Raw genomic sequence first — 6,320 nt, 5'->3', positions numbered from 1 at the left:
GTCTCGCGAGTGGGACGAATGCCGATGTAAGCCTCCATGAAGGTGGCATAGCAAGAAAGATAGAAGATGGCATTGCCGGGAAGATGGTGAGGTTGGAGTTTGTAGAAGTCAAGGAAATCCCGGAAAAAAGAAGAGACGGGAAGGCCGAAGCCGCGCTCAAAGTGAGCGAGAAAGACAACACGTTCGCCGGGTTCGAGCACCGGTTCGATCTCTTTGCCGGGAATCCGGCAGGAAACTCCTTCCGGAATCCTCCGGGACCGGTATAACCAGTCGATCTCATACTTACTCACGCTAGAGCCCATCCAGGCTCCGCGGGTGACCTCGGATAGATCGGTACCGGAAGCTAGGCTAGAGCTTCCGGCATATTGTTCTTGGGAGCTCTCGGTTTCCGTCTGCGCAAGTTCTGCGCTGACCCCGTCAGATGCGGGATCTTCCGGGTTACCGGAGGAAGAGGAGGAAGCGTATAGTTCGGAAGACATCCGGATTCAAGAGGTTTTTGGTATCTACTCGGAAGAAACAGATTCCCTAAAAACTACCCACGCGAGAAGATCTACGAAGAACAGAAAAGGCAAAGAAAAGGAAAGAATAAATATGCTTTCAACTCAAGATCCGAACTGCGAGTAAAAGAGGAGTAAATGGGAAAAAGAACTAACCTGGGGCGGCAGAATCACACAGGGAAGTGACCACCGGCGTCGGAGCGGACTCGCTGCAGACGGAGAGGTCCGGCGACGGCGAGGTGGGGAGGAACTCGAAGAAGCTCCAATGCCGCGGCGGAAAAGGAAGCGCCGCGGAAGTTTTTCCCGCGGAGAAGTCCGGCGGCGTCCGGCGGCGCGTTCGAAAGAGTTTGCTGGGCGGCGGAACTCGAGCGAAGGAGCGGCGGAGGCGTGCGAGCGAAGAACGGCAGTGCGCGAGGAAGTGGAGAATGCGAAGAAGAAGAAGGAGAAGGGGCGGTTTTGCCCTTATAAAGAAAAAGAAGTGGGCCAAAAACCGCCGAACCGTAGCGGTTCGGCCGTGGGCCGGGACGGTTCGCCTCGCGTGTGGCCACGTGGCGCAAAGATACACGCGCGGAAGAAAAGGGGCCACACGGAGGCACACAGGATCCGGAATAATGATTGGGATCCGGTGCGGCCCAATTAATGCGCGCGCGGAAGCCGAACGGAAGTGACTACTGACACTGGCACGACAGTCATAGTGCGCATGTCTCTGTCAGGCGCGGGGCCCGATATATTCTCGACTTGGCCGAGGAAGTATTTAATGACCAAGATGCCGGACAATAAGCTGCCGGAGAATGCCTTGCGAAGAAAGAAGGCATGAGTCCGGGCTAAGATGCCGGAGCCAAGTTGAACGCCGGATAAATTAAACCGGTATAAAAGAACGTGGGAACCTGGCATGGTCTGTTGGATAGAATCCGTCAGACTATACCAGCTTCGGGGACTAATGTTGGGGGGATGACCCCCGGTATGCCAAAGATATGTCATACCGGATGGTATCACCCTTCGAGATACCGGTTTAATGTCCATGCCGGAATAAGAAAATAGAGTTTGGCTAAGTGAAGCTAGGCCGGTATCCCCAAGAGGGGTATACCGGAACCAGGAAGGAAAGACACCGGCGCACCGGAAGGAGGAACATGCCGGCTGACTGGTCAAAGATTCCGTCAGGAGCTAAAGGACAAGGATGAGCTAAGCAAAGTAGCTTTAAACGAAGACTAGAAGACAAGGAGGAGGATGACGGTCAAAGAAGCCGGTGGACGTCATCCTTCATGTTTAAAGAAGACCCCGACGTCATCTGTGATTAAAGTAGCTTTATAAAGTATCTTTGTAAAGTAGTTTGTCTAGTCAAAGATCCCATTAGGGTTTCTTGTTCTGTAAGCCACCCTCTCCCCTATATAAGGAGAGGGGGCAGCCTCTTTCATACGCGCGATACACAGAAGGGAGAACAACCTGTAACCTGTCTTGAGATCAATGAACATGGTGATCTAGAGCGAGTTCGTCCTTGTGTCTTTCTTCTTCTACCTCTGGCCTTGGCCAAGTTCTTGAGGAAAGCATCCGGAAGTTCGTCCTTCTAGTCACAAACCCTCCCCCGAATCCTCTAGCGTCCATTCGGCCCCAACATAAGCCATCCCATGGCATCTGCTCGTTCACCACGACGACACTCCCTGTCCCCTCGCGGGAGCGGAGCTTGGTGTTTTTTTCCTACACGCTATCAAAAGCTCCTTGGTAAGCTCACACACAAATCTCCGCCGCCCCTAGGCGAAAAAACAACCACGACACAACAACAATCCCTCTCCACTCCTGGCACAACCAACACTGCTTGCATCTTGAGTACTCCCTCCATTCCATGAATAAGCCATCCTCATTTTCCGTGTTTTTTTTACCAAAAATTACTTCAAATATATAAAGATTCGTGGTATAAAATTAGCATCATTAGAAAGTGTTTTCCAATACGAATCCAACGATAATAATTATGTACAATATAGTCAAGATTTTGTTGTTATGTTTTTTCAGACAATGTTCATCTTCCAATACGCATTCGCCTTATTCATCGGAATGGAAATTGCGCCGATTAATTTGAGACGGAGGGAGTAGTAGTAGTGTTTGAGTCATAAATTTGGTGTTTTGAAAACTTACCCGGTTACCCCCTCTACCTCCGTTTCAACAAATAAGGCGCACACGTATTTTAAGATGAACTTTGACCATAAAAATTGAGCAATAAAATCTTAATTATATTATGTGTAATTAGTATCGTTGGATTTGTATTGAAAAGCACTTTTTAATGATACTAATTTCAAAAAAAATCTTTATCTATTTAAAGTAATTTTTGGTCAACCAAAAAACACGTAAAACGAGGACGCATTATTCCTCGAAACGGATGTGCTACTATGAAATATGTACCACAAAAATTATTATACCATTGGATTCACATGGCACAAAAATTATACCATTGAATTCATTTTTTTTCAATGATATAATGTTGTGGTCATTTTTTGTTGACCTCATGGTCAATTTTTGTTGACCCCATGGTCATTTTTTTTCCCTCAAACCTGTATAGAGAGAGTAATACTCGTAGGCCATTCAAACTTACAACCTGTTCAAAGAATAGTTTCCAATGTGTTTTTTTTGTGAATCAGCCAAGACGACCTCACTGGTTCACACGGCCGCCTAAACGCATGCAGTGGTGGCTGCTATTCAACGGTAGCAAATGTGCTCGGATTACCGAAGGACTTAAACTTATCCGCTTCACGATGCACCTAGGGACTAGGGTAGTCGATCCGTCGTCAAGTGTAAACACGTCGTCGGCGCTGGTACTTATAAAATGGGGCGCGGTCGAAATCCCAGTCGCCCGCATCGCTGTGAGATTCGCGGACGCTGGGGCCCGCGTCGGAGTCGTTGACCGAGGTTTTCCTCATATACGAGCGCACCTACGTACAATCGCAGTGTACTTTATACGAATATACGGTGAGCCAACCCCACGTCGCTCGGTGTACCCAGCCACTGCGCCACCTGCCCCAGTTCCAATTTCAAAGCAGTAGTCCTCCCAAACCGAGCCTCCCCCTTCCTCTCCTCTTCCGCCGCCGTGCGGCGTTGATCCTCCATGCAGATCCATGGCCGGCCCCAAGTTTTTAGTGAGCTGCTTATCAGGTAAGATCCCACCGTTCGGTTTTCCAAACATCCGATTTTCTGAGGTTTCCTCCGATCTGTTTCTGAGATCTCCTCCGATCTATTTCTGAGATTTCCTTCGATCTGATGGAAGAGAATCAAACTGCAGCATGAAGAGGTCTGGAGTGGCAGCAGGTCGAGTGCTGGGAGAAGTTCGTCGCCGGCAACGCCATGAACACCCGTCGTGCGTCCACCGGGCTCTGCGATGACCTGCGTCGAGGACGCCTCCACCTTGGTTGGATCTGCAGCTCGCTGTCATCTCGCAGCTTGTCAGACGGGGGACGCCGTGGAATTAGGTTATCTTTTGGAGGCGCCGACTCGCCGGGATCTGAAACCGGCGCCATCCATCCAAGTGGATCTGACTCCAGATACGAACGTCAATCCCGGCCAAGTCCACGCTCGCGGGTCGTCCGGCTCTCCTTAGCGCTTTGTGGTATGGTTACGTACATGACTGTCAATTCTTGCAGTTCAAAATCTGCTTGTGTTTGGCGAATTAAAAATTGTAGACATCTTCTAGTATTTAAGGTATTGTTGCTTCTATGCTTTCTAATTTTAGTTGTACAAAACACCGTGAGATAATGAAAAATAAGATCGACCTGGCACTAGCTTTTCCTGCTTGCAGGCTGCGATCATGTAATATGTCACTGACCTCCAACAGACCAATGGTGCTAAAGGGCACATGTGCTGAAAAATACCCTACTATGCCATATGCTAGTTATACTTATATAGCTTATCTGCAGTGTGTGCTTCTCCTTTTTTTTTTCTTCTCTAGTATCTTTGACATCTTGGTGTTTTATCTTCTCAGCTGTAGTAATTTCATGAGGCTTACTTCATGTTTTGTGAATTTAAATATACAGGCCTGCTGAATCAGCTTCTTCTGAGCTTCGGTCCTCTGTTTGAGCGGATGACATCTGTAATTTCATGGGTTCCGCAAAGAGGCACTGTACAGAAAAGAGCAAGATACCTGTAGATAGCGACGTAATCAGGTGAAGTGCTTTATTTGCTCTGAGTTTTGTGCTTCAGCTTTCCTTTTCTTGTGCTTTTCAACATATATGAAGCATGGGAATAGTTTCACTGCCCATGAGATTTGTATGGAAATGTTGCACTGACGTTCTCCATGCAGCTGTTGGCACATTATACGGGTTTCCTTTTTTACTTGTATTCCCACTAAGTCAGATATCTGCTTGTTCCATTAGTGCTGTATGGTTGCAGTATGATTGTATGATTGTTGTCACTCTTCATTGTTTTGTAATGTAATTCTATCGATAGTCCTTACTTTTGTCGTACGCAGCAAATAGGTATTCGTTTTGCATGGCATTTGCTTCAAATAGTTGCCGTTAATTCGCATATTTATAATCTAGTTATAGTTATTTTCTCCATGAGCTTCTTTTGCTAAAATGCTTATAATACAGTCTTTGTTCTTGAAGCCTGTGATCTGTAAGTATGATTAGGTTGCACTGTACATGTTAGGAAATGTATTCATTACCTGGTTAAGTTATTATTCAGAATTTTCAGGATGTAGCATATGCCAAATATGAAATTGTATTCTCCTTGTCTACATTTCATTCAATATATCTGAATTTGTTTACTTTATCCTGTAATGCAGAAAACAGCTAATAAGTGATTCTGGAAGAGTATTTAAGTCAAAAATTCCGGAGCAGATAAGGGAAGACCTGATTCAATCCCTTATATTATACTTCCATGACATATTTGATGGATACTAAAGCTTTTTCGTGGAATTTTTTCTCAAGGTAATAATAATAAGCTTACCTATATTTTTTCACAACCGGTGCAAACATAATCTTACTGAAAATTCCATGTCTCATGCGGAAATGCATGTTTTTGGTTATGGTGATGATCCTATTGTCCAGTTGGTATATTTACAATATTGCCCTTCAATACTAACAGGTTGACGTGCTTCACTATGTAGGTGGCGGTGGAATCCTGTTGGTCTACTACTCTACTACGAGATACTTGTGCCTTCTGCTGCTTATTTTTTTTAGGAATTTTTTGTTTTCTAAGATGAGATGAGAAGTAGAGTGGCCAACTCAGTTTGCTTTCGTTCTATATGCTATGGGCTTGTAACCCCAGTCTCGTTCCACCCCTTCTGTTTGTACTATGCAGCAAATTATCTCTGTCTTTCTAACAGACATAGCATAGAGGGTACGCTATGAGTTACCACAATGTACTCTATGGAACAGTATCAAAGGACAGAATGCTTAAGAAAATTTTCCTTTATCCAATATCGATTTTGGGGCTCCAAGATGTACTCTATGAGACAATACGCTAGATACCACAATGTACTCTATAGATAGTCTACAATATATCTATGGATTAGTCAATAAGATATGTAACTAGAGTTTTCATGCTGAATTACCAATCAACATACGTAAATTTTCGATGCAAAAATTAATATTAAGTGTGACATCATTCAACGAATGAGAGAATACAAATTTATAATAGTCCATGAAAGTGGTATAATTATAGTGGTGCCCGGAGCGAAGGTGCAAAGCTGTGCATGTGATATGTAGATGATTCAGAGAGGTCTTCACTGAGGGCATAGAAGTTCAAACGTGTAAATATATCTAGATATGTAGATTCAAAGAGGTCTTCACCGAGGGCATAGAAGTTCAAATGTGTAAATTTATCTCATAGCACTTCAAT

General features: G+C 45.0%; 1 long non-coding RNA gene across 1 annotated transcript; it reads left to right on the top strand.

Moving 5' to 3' along the window:
• Nucleotides 1-4,085: 4,085 nt before the first annotated feature.
• On the top strand, nucleotides 4,086-5,873 carry LOC127348568 (uncharacterized). The gene is made up of 3 exons (XR_011744358.1): nucleotides 4,086-4,642; nucleotides 5,263-5,407; nucleotides 5,587-5,873. It is a non-coding gene; the product is annotated as an uncharacterized lncRNA (long non-coding RNA).
• The last annotated feature ends 447 nt before the right edge of the window (nucleotides 5,874-6,320 follow it).

This window comes from Lolium perenne, chromosome 4, assembly GCF_019359855.2.
Source record: "Lolium perenne isolate Kyuss_39 chromosome 4, Kyuss_2.0, whole genome shotgun sequence".
NCBI classification, from domain to species: domain Eukaryota; kingdom Viridiplantae; phylum Streptophyta; class Magnoliopsida; order Poales; family Poaceae; genus Lolium; species Lolium perenne.
This window is presented reverse-complemented; position numbering and strand designations above follow the sequence as displayed.